The sequence below is a fragment of the Phascolarctos cinereus genome, unplaced genomic scaffold (genome assembly GCF_003287225.1).
Source record: "Phascolarctos cinereus isolate Bilbo 61053 unplaced genomic scaffold, phaCin_HiC Scaffold_4;HRSCAF=312, whole genome shotgun sequence".
In the NCBI taxonomy this organism is placed as follows: Eukaryota; Metazoa; Chordata; class Mammalia; order Diprotodontia; family Phascolarctidae; genus Phascolarctos; species Phascolarctos cinereus.
Genome location: NW_027555847.1, coordinates 596606198 through 596623416, shown reverse-complemented (window position 1 = coordinate 596623416; position 17219 = coordinate 596606198). Strand labels below are relative to the sequence as shown.

Here is a 17219-nt window from a genome sequence, read left to right as displayed (position 1 = left end):
GTTAAGGAGTGGTGAGAAACAGGAAAGACTCATAATCAAGTTTAGGCGTAGCCTAGCAGTTTCCCCACAAAAGAAACAGTGTTGCACTGCAAAAGCTATTGGCTACAGTCCTTATTTTACACTGCGCCCTCAACACGACTTACACGTCAGAGCGCCGGGGTTCCCGCCCCCCGGCGAGGTCCAGGAAAAATTAGAGGGAGACCTCACAAACGCTACGTCGCCCGCCGGGAGGCCAGGCGCCCATCTCACAATGCGGCCGCGGCCCCTCCGACGGCGCCTGCGCGCGCAGAACCGGCCCTTTCTATCAGTTCCTCCTCCTCGGTCCCCTCCCCTCTTTCCTCCTCCACCACCGCCTGCCTCCCTCCCTCCCATGTCCTCACTGCAGTCCCTTCGCCAGCAGGGGAGCTGATCCCTGGTTTCCTGGTGGTGGGGAGGGGGAGGGAGGCTGGCAGGCGGCTAGCCCGCCCGAGGCTGCGAGACCATAGACACCTGCACCGCCTGGTCACGTCGCCCCCCTCCCCTTTCCCAGCCCTTTCCCTTACCCCACGCCGCCTCCTCTCGCTCCTACTCCAGCACCCCTCCCCTTTCCTTTCCTCAGAGGCTTCTCCCCGCCCCACTCGAAGAGTGGCCCGGCCGGCTGTGACGTCGAGAAGCCCCGCCTCCTCCCGCCCCCCTATATAAATACGGGCGCTTCGGGCGCTGCCTTCCCACACTCGTTTGCTCTTCGTCCAGGCTAGCTTTCCCCATCTTTTTGCGTCGTCGCCTTTTTCTTCTTCCTTCCCTCAGTCTCTCCTTTTCTCGCTCTGTTGCTCGTCTCTTTAAGGAACCTGCCTATCATCCTAAATCCCCACCCGCCCCCACCTCGTTTTGGGAGTTTTTTAAATTATTGTTTATTTTTTTCTCTTCGGCCGCCGTCGCCACTGCTGCATAGCTGGTGTCGGTGCCGCGCTTTTCCCCCCCACGTCCTTCCCGCAGCCTATGGCCCAGGCCGCCTCGGGTATTTCTGCTTTAGGTAACCACATCCCTCTTTAAAAATTCCGCCTAAAAAGAGAAGACGCTTTACCCGACTCTTTGGGCCGTTATCTCACGTGAGTACCGACCTCTGAGGGGGCGCGTGGCGGCGGCGCAGCGCGGCATGCGGGGCGGCGCGAGGTGGCCAGCGGGGGCGGCGGGCGGTGCCGGAGGAGAGTTGGGGGCGGGGGGAATGGGAGGCCGGCGGCGGGCAGCTCTGCCCCGGATGCCTAGGCGGCGGGGAGGGGGACCGCGCTCTCCTTACTCCCGGGGGCCTGCCCCGCTGTCCCGGGAGCACCCCGCCGGGCTCGTCGCCTCTAACATGGCGGCCGCGGGTGCGCGGTGGCGGGTGTCTGTGCCACCCGGCAGCTCCGCTCTGGCTGCGGCCAGTGTGGAGGGGACGCGGGCGAGGCCGGAGCTCGAGTTTCTTGCTTCGGACCTCCTTCAGGAACCGGCGTGGCGCCCTCTGCACCGCGCCGGGCCCGGCTCTGCTCCGCCAGCCTCTGCGAGTTGGGGGGGGAACTGTCTCGCCGCCGGGGGTCGTTGTCTCTCCTCCCTCACTCCCCCCAACCCCCAGTCCCTCTCCCGTGGTGCATTGCTATTTCCGGGGAGGGGGCCTCCTGGTTGCTACAACCGAAGGGGTCTGGGCTCATCTCTCCCCGGCGCTGAGCGAAGGAGGGAGGCATCCCTCACTCCCGGGAGGAAGGGCGGAGGTGGGGAAGAGCCGGCGTGGACCAAGGGGGAAAGCGGAGAAATGGACCGCGCCCTCCGGCCGGACCTCTGAGACTTAGGTTGAGGTTGGCTCTCGGAGCCCGATGGAGTGGAGCTGGCCTCCGCGACGGTTGGCGTGGCTGCCTCCGCCGGGGGTTTCGGTTATGAATGGAGCGGGGGCGGGTCCTCACTCCAGGCCTCTGGTGACAGCTTCCCAGAGTTCCCGGGGTGGATCCCAGCTGCGGAGTAGATGTGCCCTCTTAGTTGGGAGAAGGTTGACCGAATTTGGGCCAACGGTGGGTCCTGGCCCCGGAAAGCCCTAGTGTCAGATACCCCTTCTGGAAGCCTCGAGGGCTGCCGCCCCGCCCCCTGCGGCGCTCAGATTGGGCGGAGGCGCTGTCACTCAGCCGAGTCACCTCTTGGAAAGTAAGGATTAGTCACTTCTCTACTCTGCTCTTTTTCTTTTTTGGTGGAGGGAGGGCAGTAGAAATGAAGGGTGTAGATTTGGGTTGATTAATCCTCTCCACTCTGGAAAGTAGCGTATACTCTTTCTGCAAATAAAATTTTTCTTTTGCTTCAAAAATACCTAAGCAGATATAAAGCTTGTTGGTCAGGGAAGCTGGCTATGTCCGTTGCACACTGGTCATGACCCATTGACAGTTGGATTCAGCTGAATCTGCTGCAGGTGGACAATTGAAGGTATTTAAATCAGAATTGCCACTAGTGAGCTCTTCGAGTTAAATGAGAAAATTGAGAACTTTAAGAAAGGGTGGGGGAATGTAGTGGCAGTGAACACCAGGTTTGGTGGTGGTCTGCTTAGATAACTGGTTACAACTGCCCTGGGCACCAGCATCCACCTCACCCCAAGGCGGGTTGCCCGGAAAAGAGAATTCCTGTTCAGGAGAAATGCCTTATTTGAGAGAGACAGCACCCTCTTTGTTGGAGGAGTTAAGGACGCTTTCCATCTTAAATACACAGCTCTTAATGTTCCTTTTCTACAGACTGTTCCCATGTATGTCTTGTGTTTATTCATAGCACTTAAAATTGTGGGTGCTACTTAACATTTATCAGCTTACCTCCACTTCTGTCTCTCCAACCAAGAAAAAAAAAGTGTCCAAAATTTGTTTTTCCAGCTTTACACCCGACCTTTGGGGAAGAACCCAAGAGGAATTTCCTCTCGATACAGCATTGCTGCAGCATTTTTAGCGGTTTTCTCTCTCTTTTTTTTTTTTTGTTTGAATCGACTGTGGGTGGTAATGGGGGGGGAAGGAGGAGGGGTTTGTTCCGGTCTGGACCGCTCCAATCTAGTTCTCTTCTTCCTGTCACTATGTGAACAATGCTGCTGCCTTGGAGAGCTTGGTGCTGCCTGTGCTGTGGTGGCCTCTACACTATCCTTTTTCAATATAAATGGCATCTAACCCCAGGACCTTAAAGCCATTTCCTTGGCAAACTGAAATTCTCTCTTAAATAGGCATAAGTAAGAGGAGACCAAGCCTGTAGTTGATTTTGTGTCTTATTTAAAGGAAATAAAAATGCTGGTAAATGTTGCCTATAACATTCTTTTTCACTTAAGAAGAATAGTGACTTCTGTAAAATCTTAGTATGAAAAGCCTAGTTCTTTGGAAAACTTGTTTTTAGGCGATGGAGAGCAAGTAACTCCAGTTACTGGAAGCAAACAAAGCTCAAGATGTTGACAACAGCATTGTTGCTAGTGTGGAGAACTGTGCTTGTATATACATATTATACAGCCCTTTTCTCAGAGGTAGTAAAATCTGAGTGCTTATGTAGCAGAAGCTTTGTATTTAGGGATGCTGACGGGGCAAGTACGTGGGAGATGGAAACGAGGTGGATGCTTACACAAAGTAAAGGAGTAGGAGTGACTTGGGATTTTTATACTGATGAAGATAATTTGTTTCTAAAGATCAAACACCTCAGATTTTCTGCTAGGTTTAACACGAGATGATTGGTTTATTTTCATTCAAATGCAAAAAATGAATTAGCCTTATGCTGTTAGTTTTTCCTGAGCTAATGGATAAATAGGGACATGAGTAATTTAAAAGTCATATGTGGGTTTGGACATTGTTCCTGCTGAAATAGTGCTTTTGAAGTTTTTGGTATTTTGCTTTAAACAAAAAAGTATCATCAAAGTGTTAAAAATATAGTGAACAAAGTGTTCTCTTATGCCAACCCGGTTATGGTAGGGAAAAGAAATGTAAGCTCAAGTTACAAATATTTAATTATTGATTTGAATATTTGTACTTTGTGCATGCCCCATTAATTAGGATGTTCTCTATGAACTTCTCAAAGGATTAAAAATGGAAGCAGGTAGAAACAATACTATGAATTGAGTTTTAAGAGTTTACAGTTGTGTAACTGACTAGTGACATTCTGATTAGAATATTTTCCCAGTTTTGATATGATGTAATGCAAAATATATTTTATTCCTTAAATTGCTAAGACAACTTAAAAACTAAATATCCCAAGCACTTAAACTATTACATTACAATTAAGTGCTTAATGTTGAGGTTGAATGCCTTATAACACTTTTTTTTATTGTCTAAAGAAATTCTGAAGTAAACAAACAGAAAAGGCTACTTATTTTGTAAAGTAATGCTACTGCATAACAGTGAACAGGACTATACTCCCTTCTAGCAACACTCGAGCAGTGATTTCTGAGTTTTGTTTTTTAATAGATGTTTGTTAGGTCTTCTGAAGAAGTCTAGTAGGAAAGGCATATTGTAAGGAAGTGGGATAAAATTAAGCAGTGCCCTCTCAATGCTGTTAAGTTATTCTCAAAAACTATATTATAAAGATAGGTTAAAGAGAATACCAACAGCTAGATAAGCAAGCAAGTGATTTCCAAAAATTCTTATATTCTGTGGTGTGGTTACTTAGTATTATTGTTGTTAGTTAAGAAAAATAGACTGGGATATGGTTTCAAAATAAAGTGCCTTTGTGAGGCGCTCTCTTTCTACCGTCACTTTAATGCTTGAGAGTGTGACCAATGCTTTAATGAAATGATGAAATCAGCCTTTTCCAATTCACCTTAAATGTATCCCAGTTAAATTGGATGTCGTTTGTTGCCTCATTTCCTGTCTTGGCATATTACTCTAAGTGTAAAATAACTAAAACTCAGAGAGGTTAAGTGATTTTGCCCAGGTCTAAATAGGTGGAGTACCCAGATCTCTTAATCATCAGATCAGTGCTTCCCTCTCTTAAGATCCCATTCTAGGGAAGCCTCTCTTAGTACCCTTTTCTTTTTTCTTGTCCTTTGCGGCATTCTTTGTTTTTGGACAGTACTTAGGAGGTTGATGTGACGTGGAGAGATCTGTGAGAATATAAATTTGAACAGTGCTGATAATTTTTTCCTTTTTCTTTTCCCCTTTCCTGTATCTTAAGAGCAGTGGTATCATACTCGAATAGGAAGGAGAGACACTAATTTGTACATAAAGATCCTGGTGGACTGCATATTGACTTAATTTTAAAATATGATATCGTTTGTATTTGTCTTGTTAAATATTTCTCAATTACATTTTAATCTGATTTGGGCTACACTTAGAAGTATTTTGGGCCAGGGCACAGGTTTAGAGGACTGCTGCCTAACTTACTTTGTGACCTCTGGGTTGCTTTCACGTGGTACTCCATGCTTCTTGATTGTCTGGAATTTGATTTATGAATAACAAAGAACAATGGTTCTTTGTTATTCATACATTTACTTCTAACTCCCTCTTGCACTTAGAAATCCTAGTTAACCGGGGATTTTTATTTTGGGTAAATAGAAGGTTGTCTATTCTTTTCAAACTAAATTGGAGTCACTGGCCTCTCTAGAATATTCAGAGATTGGGGTGAAACTCTTCTGGTAAATTTAAACTATTTTAGAGTAATGGTTATTTATCTAACAGTCCTGAAAATTTCCCCATCTGTTATTCGAGTTCTTTTATAACTGAATGAAACTATCAGTCAGGAAATATGCCATACCTTTTCACTTATAATTTAACATCAGCCTTTTTTTTTTAAACAAAGATGTGCTTTGATCAGGTAAAGTAATAACTACTAATTTATATCAATAATTGCTTAGAACCTTCAGCAATAGATTGTCTTAAGACTTTTATCTAAGCTGTACAACCATCGTCAAGTGTCAATTTCTTTATTTTAAAAATAGGGCCTCTTTATCTTGCATTACAAATTATGGCATAGACTTCCTGCACTATGTAGGACAAGTCCTTTGTTGATTGTTGATACTTATCATAGGGTTGGGCAGCTAGGTGGTCAGGTGTGGGTAGAGCACTGGGCTTGGAATCAGAAAGACAACAGTTCAGCTTAAATCTGACCTCACACAGTTAGTAGCTGTGTGACCCTGGGAAAGTCACTTAACCTTGTTTCTCCATCTGTAAAATGAACTGGAGAAGGAAATGGGAAACCACTGTAGTGTCTTTGCCAAGAAAACTCCAAATGGAGTATGAAGAGTCAGATGACTGGAAAACGATTGAACAGTAAAATCACAGAATTGTTATGAAGATCAAATAAAATGTTTTATTTATTTTTTGTTTTGTTTTATTATTTATTAATTTTTGGGCAATTGGGGTTCAGTGACTTTCTCAGGGTCACACAGCTAGTAAGTATCAAGTGTTTAGTCTGAGACCGGATTTGAACTCAGGTTCTCCTGACTTCAGGGCTGGTGCTCTATCCACTGCCCCAAATAAAATATTTTAAATGGCTGTGAATGTAATATAAAAATACAGGTACCTTAATCAAGCATTTATTAGCGTCTAACGTGTACTAGACCCTAGAGGGCTTTCCCTGTACTCAAGGAGTTTGCTTTAATAGAAGTTAAGTTCTTTAAGGGCAGGAACTATTTTCCGAAAAAAGGAAGTTTTTATATCCATAGCCCCTGCCACAATACTAAACTTGTTAAAAATATGAACTTTACCACAGGCCTACAAGGATTTTAATAAGTCAGTAAACATTAAGTGCCTGCTATGGCTAAGCACTGGACATGCAAAGAAAGGCAAAAATAGATAGTTCTTGTTCTCCAGGAGCTCAGTCTAATGAAAACATCATACAAACAACTATGTACAAACAAGCTACATAGATTTAAAGGGGAATTGGAAAAGCTTCTTGTAGAAGGTGGAATTTTAACTGGGACTTTGAAGGAAGTCAAGGAAGCTGAGATGAGAAGGGAAAGTATTCTAGGCATGAGGAAAAGCCAGTGAAAATGCCTGCAGCTGAGAGATAGCATGTCTTGTTCCTGGAACAACAAGGAGACCAGCATCACTGGATCGGAGTACATGGGGGAGGGAGTTTCAAGTAAGGTGTGACAAGACTGGAAATGTGGGAGGTTCGGGGGAGGGGTGTGAAATTGTGAAGGGTTTTGAAGGAAAAACAGGATTTTTTATTTTATCCTGGAACTTGTAGGGAACCACCAAAGTTGGAGTAGGAGGGGTGAATTTGTTCTGACCTGTGCTTTAAGGAAAATTACTTTGACATCTGAGTGGAGTATGGACTGGAAGGGAGAGACACATAAGGCAGGCAGACCAACTAGCAGTCTATTACATAGTCCAGGTGTAAAGTGATGAAAGCTAGCTTGCATGTAGGTGTTGTGGCAGTGTCAGGAGAGGAGAGATGAGAGCATATATGAGATGTTAAGAAGGTAAAATTAACAGGCCTTCAAAACATAATAGATATGCGGAAGGGGGAAGTGAGAATGAGGAGTCAAAAGATATCACCTTGCAAACCTAGGAGACTGGGAGGATGGTGGTACCTCAAAAGGAATAGAAAAGTTAGGAAAAATAGAGGATTTTGTGGAGGGAGAGGAGAAAATGAGTTTAGTTTGGGACATGCTGAGTTTAAGGTGTCTACAGGACTTCAGGTTGAGATATATACAGTAGCAATACATTGGAGATTCCCCAGAGAGGTTAGGGCGAAATAAGTAGATTTGAGAATCATCAGCGTAGAGATAATCGAATACTTGGGAGCTGATGAGATCACCAAGTGAAATAGCTTAGAAGGAGAAGAGAAGAGAGCCAGACAGTGTCAGAGCCCTGGAGGACACAACTTCTAAGATCTAGCAAAGGAGGCTGAGGAGTGGTCACAAGGTAGGAGAACAAGGTCAGAATGGTGTCCTAAAGAGAAGATATCAAAGAAGGATTGTATTACCACTTGTAGACTAATTGGCTTTTTTTTTTTTTTGCAAATGAATATCTCTCCTATCTGAAAAAGGAAAATTTGGAACACTTACTATGTAATTAATTTTATAGTAATAAACATATTGAAGTTTTCCTGAACATAAATATTAAGTCCCTTCCAGTTCTGAATTGTTTCATCATTTTATGGAAATCATGTGCAATACCACTAACAGAATCTTGTACTAGTTTAGGCTTCATTTCTTGATGTGCATAGTTAAATTTTTTTGTTTCAGAATGACTTATGATTCTTATGGTTGAGTCATTTCTGAATACTTTTATTTTCCTTCTTAGGGCGAACTTTCTGACCAGGTATACAACTATCCAGAGGGCCTAGGAGAAGTGCTTTATAGAGAGCAGTTCGACTTCAACGCTGAGCCACCTTGGGAACCTAGCTGATGATAGGAGGGTTCCATCTCCTAACTTGTCCATGTAAGTGTTCCTAAATCTCACTTGGAAGCTCACTGTCACAACTGGTGTTGTTGGTTGTTTTTTGTTTGTTTGCATTTTAATTAATTTTTTGATGGGTAGAATTGCCATGTTGCTAAGAACTCATCTATAGTTAATTTGGGTTTGCTTAAAGATTTGAACTCTATGGAAATACTGCCTGTGATATTCTAAATATAAAAATAGTATGGTAAAATTAAAATTAGTATTTAAGTATATAGCCTGTAGGTTAATGTTCTCTTGTTGTAATATTGTTATCCTAAATGTCTTAGGCACATTGCTCTTTAAAAAATTTTGTTGGTTTACTAACAGTTACCAGCCCCTTCTGTAGTCTACGTAAAATCTTAAATGTATCACTGAACTAAAGTTATGTTCTATTTTCAGACAGATTATCTGGGAACGTTTAGAAGTTTGTCTACATAAAACCTGATCCATGTCTGAAAGTTGACATTACTGTATTTCAGTATGTGTTAGTTTTGAGGTATAATATTTTATATAACATATATGTATATGTGAGAAATTACTTCATATTCTGGACTTTAATATTGTAGTTTGGGCAAGAGAATTTGATCCCTTTGTATCTCAATTTTAAAAGAGTAGCTTGAGTTTTTCAAATTGGTGTGGCATTTTGTCTTTAAAGCACCTGCATTTTAAGAAACAATGCGTTTCTAATTACTTATTTACCTATGTCTTACTGACAGAATTTGCCAAGGTTGTAGAGGGGTGGGCTTAGGTGTGTTCTGAATTATTTTAAAATTGATTCTCAGACTGGAGGGAGTATTAGTCATTACAGGAAAGATTTTAACAGAAAATCGGGTGGGTATCACTGGGTCTCTTGTGGTGGTAATGGAGTTCTCAGACATCCTAGTTTTGTCTTTATTTGATAGGTTCTGTTCAATTTACTTTGTCCTAAGTATTAAATGCAAATGTGAGCATTTAATTAGCTTGATTTTATGTTAATTCTAAAAGGGGGAGTTTTATAGTTCTTAAGATTAATGAGAAGAAAAGTGGTATTGAACGGTTGTATTGTGATTTGGAAATAGTATAGACAATCAGTTTTCCTTTGTACCATGATATAGCAGAAAGAAAGAGTATCAGGGTAGCTGTGTGAACATAAACAAGTCATTTAAGAGCCTCAGTTTTTTAAATTTTATTTTTATAAAATGGATGGCTTGTACTAGATTCCTTCTCCTAGGTCCCTTAACTCTAAATCACTGGCCTTAAATATCTTCAAACAAATTGGATAAACTTAAAGAGTTTTAAGTTTTTATTAACATAATATATATGTGTTTCCAAAATTTATTTTTATCATAATCATTTTAAATATTCTTTTTTTCATCACTTAAATATTTTACCAATTTTTATTCCCTTAAATACAATTTAGAATGTAGACATTTTACTCCAGTCTTTTTTTTTTTCTTAACATCCATTCTAAGCAGGATTTTCAAAGATGGGAAACAGGGATCTTCAAGAATGGCTTTTTTGGGAACATTTTGGATTTTTTGAAGCCCTATTGTTAAAAGAATATTAGTATTAAAATATGTTGTTAGTATAACAGGAAAGGTCTCCTGGTGTATATAGCTCTTAGACTTGAGTTTCATTGTCGGTTTTGTCATTAGCTGAGCAGCTCTAAAAATGATACTGAACTAAATTTCTAAATTTTAAAATTTATATTCTCTAAATTTTATGATTTTCTGTTATGCTTTTTGTTTATGTAACAAGCAAGGGAGTTTACAGTGACTCAGGTAGGAAATAAGAGAAAGCATGCTTTATGTTCCAGAGAGTATACCTGTTCAAATCCTGGCTTTCTTGGTTTCTTTTTGGTTTCATTTACTTAGCAGTCCTCTGTAGAGACACTCTTAAAGTGAAACCTTACCCCCTCCATATTGGAGTATAGTGAATGTTGTTATGCCTAAAGGTATGTAGAAGTTTAGACAAAACAAAGTCAGTTACTTTTAGGAGAAGAATGCTCCCTTTAAATTTTTTTATAGCACAAAAGGAAGTGATGTGTTGTAAACAAGCTAATATTTACAACCTCTTTCGAATAAAATAATGCTGAGGAATAAGTTCCAACAAATCCTAAATTTGTTGACCAGTGTGGATTTATTTTCATCCATATGCTTAGGTATAATGTGTTGATTTAAACAACATGTTAAATTAAGCTTCATTGCTCTTTTGCTAAAAAGCTATGAGAAGTGGGCTTGGTATCATACTGAAAAACTTGACTGTTCATTGTTTTTTTGTAAGCTACCACACCAAATGGCAGTACAGATTACAGAAATGTTACCACTGCATAGTGATATCAGTATAGTTTTGATGTAGATTCTTGGGATATTATAATCCTGAAAATAATTTTCTGTGAGTACCATTGGGAATATAGAGACTTTGAATCTGAACTTGATTAGCATTAAACATCTTTCTTCAGTTACAGAGGTTGTAGTAAATGGAATGTAACATTTAACAGTTATTGGGCCTTATATGAAGCATTTTGTTATGGTGAAACAATCACTTTGGAGTCAGAGAACCTGGATTCAAATTATATATCTGTCCCACTCCCTATTTAATTCATGTGGTCTCCTCTCATCTATAAGAAGGGTTGAAGTAGGTGCCTTCTAAGATACGTTAGAGCTCTAAATTTATGATCATGTGAGACTTGTTACTACAGATGTCATCCTCACTTACAGATAGAACACTGAAGTTCAGTGATGTTTCAGTGACTGGTTCATGGCCTCAAGGCTTTTAAGTGTCTGAACCGAAATTTGAACCCAGTTCCTTGTAGCTTTCAGGTCTAACTCTCTCGACTGTGCCAGTTTGCCTCTTTAAAACAATAGCCCAAAGCAAAGGTGTTATAGTTGGCAGAGCTTTAGGTGTGACATTTGTCAATGGTTTCAGGAATAGATTGCTTTCCTCTCATGAAATTGGTGGTGGTAGCGGCTGTCTCTATCCTGCTGTCAAAATAATAGGTTCATAAAAGTTTGGAATTGTTCGCATAATAATATTTTTGTCATAATGTTTCCTTTGAACACACACACTTTGGGTTATTACTTGCAACATAGAAAATATTAATATATAAAGATATCGAAAGGTTCCTGAAGTGGGGGAAAGTCATCATAACTAAACCGTTATTTTCTTACTTTCACTTTTTTTGAGAGATACCAAGTGGACAAGTAGATGACATGTTTGTATTTGTTGTCAATTGATAATACACATTTAAGTCCGGAATTTAGGTTAATGACAGAAATTCAGTTTAAACTGTATAGTAGCCTCTGTGTAATTACTTTTTTAAAAGCAATTTCAATAAAGTGAATTTCATGTGCTATCTTAATTTTATACATCCTTTGCAAACTGAGAAAGTATTTTTATATGATATCAATAATGGAGGCTTCAAGTTCTTAAATTAACAAATGGTTGTTCTCACTAGAAAAGTCTTCTGATGTGTTCTGATGGCATGTGCATGATTTTTCCAACCTTTTTTTTTTTTTATAAAAACCATTTTAGTTGTCAGCACATACAAACTGTTGGTGTTACTGAGTGTCTCTTAAAAGCAAAGGACCATTTAAAATGTATACTAATAAGGGGCAGCTAGGTGGCGCAGTGGATAGAGCACCAGCCCTGAAGTCAGGAGGACCTGAGTTCAAGTGTGGCCTCAGGCCAAACACTTGGCACTTACTAGCTGTGTGACCCTGGGCAAGTCACTTAACCCCAATTGCCTAAAAGCAAAAAGAAAAAAATGTATACTAATGAGTGTGTTAATTTGCCCGATTAAATTACCTGTTTTTATGTGGAATAAATTAGTTTTTGAGTAGAGGAAAATAGTGGGAAAATTATCTTAGGTGGAGAAAACTAAAATAAGGGAATATACTTAGTCTAAAGAAGGTGAAAGGTTACATATTTTCAACGTGAACAGTCTTCTGCTTTTTAAAGGCAGTATGAACTATTTAATGAATAATGGTGGAGCTGCCAATTTTTTTCCCCAGCTTTGTTCCTTAGGAGCATAGATTTACAGGTGAAAAGAACCTCCCCATAGACAGGAGAAAATTTGGGCCCAGAGAGGTTAAGTGACAGGGTCACACCGCAGGTAATTGGTCTAAAGTGTAATTTATCTCCAGGTCATCCTGATTCCCAAGTCCAGAATCCACTACACCCCAAAAGCCAAACAACCTCTCATAGTTTGATTTCTTAGTGTGTTGTAGTCCTCCAGACCTTTGTAGGAACAGAAATGGTGCAATGTTAAATTGCCTTTAATCTTGGCACATTTTACTACCTTTTAACAAGGTGATTTATCTTTTTGATAATTTTGGGCAGTGGAAATGTTTCTGGGCTTAGATCAGGAATTGTGTCCTCTTACTTGGAAAAGTTGCTTTATCCCTCTGGGCCATAGGATTATCAAATGCTTGAAAAAAAATGAAATCTTTATGGAGCTTTCATGTGACACTAAACTTGCTCACAGTTAAAAGGGTAAGAGAACACTTTTTGGAACAGTTGGAAGGGCAAGTGCCCTGAGCTTGCATAATTTTAATGCTCTTTAGCGTTCCTCCCTCCCTTTCCTCTACAATAACACTTTTTAAAAAGTGTATTTTTCCTAGGTTCCAAGGTGTTTTTGAGCTAAAATTCTATAAGGGCCACCCTTCAATCAGCTCTAGGCGGGCCACTCGGAGAGCTTTATATTAGTGACAGCTTTCCCCTCCATCTACCACCATCCCAGAAATTCTTAGGGGTCCCAGACACTCTTGTCAATCAGTTCAAACCTTGAGGCAACAAATCCATGTATACAGAGGCCAGTTGTCACAAACTATTTATAAAGTCAAGGAGAGAAGAAGTTTGCCTATTTTTGTTTCTTATCTGGCTCCCCATTTTCTTTTTTACTCTCCTTTTTTTCTCCTTCTCTGTCATCTTAGCCACTACTTATTGTATCTAAACATAAGGCTTTGATTACTTGATTAGTATTTATGCCATATGAACAATTAGCTTGTGTGAATTTGGACAAGTTATTTAACTTTAAAAGATTTCAGTTTCCTCACCTGGAGGCAGAATTGTATCATAGTTCTTACAGATCTGAAATTCTTTGAGACCATCCTATAAATTATTCTTCCTTTTTGTGACATTTGTGACATTCCATTTATAACATTAAGTCATACTCTCTGGGAATATAAATACCTACCCTAATAGAATTACTGAAGCTACATTGACTTTTGAGTAATTAATTGTTTCAGGATAGGCAGCATTGTGTAGAAGGCCTGGCCATGGAGTTAGGAAGACTGAAGTTCAAGTCCCATATTTGATATATGGTGGCTGTGTGACCCTAGTCAAGTTATTTAACTTTTTAGGACCTCTGGAAATTGCCTGGCAGAATAGTTACTGTTCTGCAATGATAAGAGGGAGTAGTTTCTTCTTCTTGGAGGATGTGAGGCATGGTTACAGTGGAAGGAACGCTGGATTGGAACTAGAAGACAATTGGAATTATATCCCAATTCTGACACCTAATTACCTTTGTGACCTTAGGCAAATCACTTGATCTCTAGGCCTCAGTTTCCTTACCAGTAATATTGAAGGAAAGGGGGCATAGACCCAAGATTATAGTTAAGGTTTCTTCCAGCTTCAGATTTCTTATCCTATGTGAGTTCTTTATAGTAATGAAATTTCACAAACCTAATTAAAAAAATACTTTATCTGTTTGAAGATTTGCTCAATTTTGTGTGTATTATAAATCTTAAATCTCAACCTGGCTTCTTCCCTTCATATAGCTTATTTTTTGGGGATGCTTTCTGTACTGTTGTTGTGTGTATGGCTAGAGAATGGAAAACTAGTGTTCAATATTTAATTAAACTGACAGTGTGGTATAGTGAAATCAGTTTTAAACACCAAATGAAAAATAGGTATTTGCATGTATAAAGGAGAAAGATTGTACTTGAAACTGCAAACCTAGTAGAGTGTTTAGTGAAATCAGTCAACAAACATTATGCAGGGAATTCTTCTGGGTGCTGAGGATATAAAGACAAAAAATAAAGCCGACACTGTCCTTGTAATTCATATTTCTTTGGAGAACACAGCAAAAATATACACAATATGTATAAAATTTGTTAGGTCTTGTGAATTAGTGCTTTTAACCCTATGGCTCCTAGAATTTGTACCTTTAGTTCCCTCCTTTTTGTTCTTTCCTGTACAACTTGGATCCTCTCTGGGTGCATAACATGCAGAAATGTTAGATTTGCTCTTTGTACTCTAAGCAAAGTAATTATTCTCTAGAAACAGATTAACATACCCACAATATCTATTAACCCTTTCAAACTTAACTTCTCTAGTACTTCTCTTTTTCTAGTGTCTTAAATTTGCTGCTATATTCTCCCTTCCCTATCATCCCTAAAACTACCCCAACAGTTAGAAAAATGAGTTGACAAAGATGTGTCCAAAAACCAGATGGTTTATTTTATCTGTGAGATTGTTCCCTTTCTTGGGAATGGGGTGGGTGCAAAGAGTTAATTGTTTCCATATTTTGTATTGGAATTTCTTGTTTAGTCTATATTCTATCTTGTAATTATGAACCTCAATACTTCACATGTGCTTCACATGTCAAGATTTGAATTGAAGAGTAGTCCAGTCAGTCTTGCTTGTATAAAAAAGACAGTGAGGCTATCCAAGACTTTGTTTTGCCTACGTATCTGTCTTGCAAAAGAGGTGCAAACCATCACCAACTCTTTGTCCTTAGGTTCAGATGCTCCACCTGGAAAAAAATAGATATTTTATACCCCAAAATGGGAATTAGGAAATGAGTTAACAGAAAGATTTACATTATGAACCATAGTTTAAAACAATCTCAAAAGTTGTTCAGCTTCACCTTGAAATCACATGATAGCAAATGATTAGTATTGTTAATTATTATTAATTATTAGTATGATTAATGCACATGAAAACTTGCTTTCCTCTTGGTATACATAATAGATCCAGTGCTAAAAACAAATAACATCATTTTTTTGAGTTTATGGAACTCATACTTCAAGACTAAGTATTAAGCAAAAGAATTAGTTAATTTTTCTCATTAAAGGAGAATTTCCCTAGTTAATCATGGATTTGATAAAGGAGAGAGGCTGAATAAAGTACAGTTCCATCCAACTATGTTAAAGGACTTGCATAGGTTTGTCTTTTATTTCAAATTTGCATGGCATTTCCATTGGAGTCTTTTATTATTAGTATTAAAACATGGTTTAAAATATTTACCACATTTTACATAAATAACATGTGACCACTTCAGGCAATTCTTATTTGCACCAGTTGGGAAGACTTGGCTGTAATTTATTAAACTTAAGATAGTATATTTATTTTCTTAAAGATTTAGATGTGGAATGAAAGGACAATTAATAATTATCTTTCAGCATTAATACATACCTTTATTAATTAACTCCAACGACTTGAATTTCGACATTCCACTTGTTAAGTAGGTATCATATTACCTCCTTCTATTTATTGTACTTATGCCAGCTACTCCAGTTTCATCTATTCTTCCTTTTTTACATTTTCCTTGACCTACATTTACACTATACTGGTGGCCTTCCTTTAACTTCATAGAGAGATAATGGGTCCAATTTTTTTACCCTCTCTTCCAGAATTGAATAAATCAGGAAATACCACATCCTTTAGCATTAACTGTATCTTTCCTCTCTGGTTAGAGAAGAGTTTTTGTTTGCTGTCACACTTTTGCTTCCTGTCCTTATCACCTCCACTCTTCTTCCTTCTCCCTCCCCCCTAAAAAACAATGCTAAAAAATGCTGCTAGATAAGATTAAGTAAAAAGATTTTCCTTGATACTGAATAGCAAGTCTTATGTGCTATAGGCATAGTGAGGATTCAGTTTTCTGCTATCACCTCCTAGATCACTTGTGTTTACCATTTGTATTAATGAAATTTTATAGGGATTTAATTTCCTCCACCCTGTTTATAGAACTGTGCAGTAGTTTTCTCAGTTATTAAGGTAAACTGAATGGTAAGTAATGTTCTCCATTTTATAAATGAGGAAGTTATAATATAGGTGTGACATTCACAGGATGCTGTCACAGAGGAAATATTTCTGATTCAAATTTAGTCAGCTCTGGATAGAGTGAGTGGTAAGTTATAAAATGAGTATTGGAAAGAAGTCAAACCTGTCAAGGGTAGACTTGCCCTTAGACAATTAACAAGGTAACACTGTGGTTGATCGTGTTAAGGTTCGGTTTCCTGCTTAGGTATCTCTGGAACAGTACTCCCAACCTTTCAGCTCTCCCTGTTCTACTTCCAGGGAGGTCTCCACTTCAGAAACCCAAGACCCATATTCATCCAGCTTGGTGTCAAGTGGGCTGTTGCTGCCAGAATTATCTTGTGATTATTTGAGAGATGTATCAGTTTCTTCTGAAGTACAATCAACTGTAGAAGCCTTTGTAGCAGGTGTGTAACAAGGCAAGTGCTCAGCTGCTGCAGTCACTACTTCTTGGAGCTGCCTTCTTGATTACATGAGGATTCAGCCTCATGAATGGTTCCATGGAGCAGTGCTTGGTTCTTTGGAGCCTTTTTTCTTCGGCAGCCACTGATGGAAATCCTACTCAGTAAAACCTGATATCTACAATCACCAATATGAAGGCACCAGGAAGTACTGAGAAATGAAAGTTATAAACTGTTCCTTACAGCTGTGAAACCCAAATGGAAGTTACTTTTTTAAATATTACAGCTGTTATTATTGCACATGACTGGTACAAGCAAGCTGAGTGTTCATATTGCTAAGCAAACGTTTCCCTCAACATTTATTTGTTTGCACAAATTTTGGATTGTAGAGTGACAAAATTATCAGGTCTTTGTTCAAAATTGACTTGTCATGTTCTAAAGTGTTTTAGTAAAGGGAACT

General features: G+C 39.5%; 1 protein-coding gene across 4 annotated transcripts in view; it reads left to right on the top strand.

The window, feature by feature from the left end:
• The first annotated feature begins 353 nt into the window (after positions 1-353).
• Positions 354-17219, top strand: part of AZIN1 (antizyme inhibitor 1) — a 36449-nt gene continuing 19583 nt past the window's right edge. Inside the window, exons 1-3 of one of the 4 annotated variants that reach the window (XM_020969671.2) lie at positions 356-1088; positions 8199-8336; positions 16620-16765. The gene's annotated coding sequence lies outside the window, so the exon portion shown is untranslated. Of the gene's footprint in view, positions 1089-8198; positions 8337-16619; positions 16778-17219 lie in introns of all 4 variants that reach the window. The other 3 variants (XM_078153693.1, XM_020969673.2, XM_020969664.2) reach the window with 3 other exon arrangements.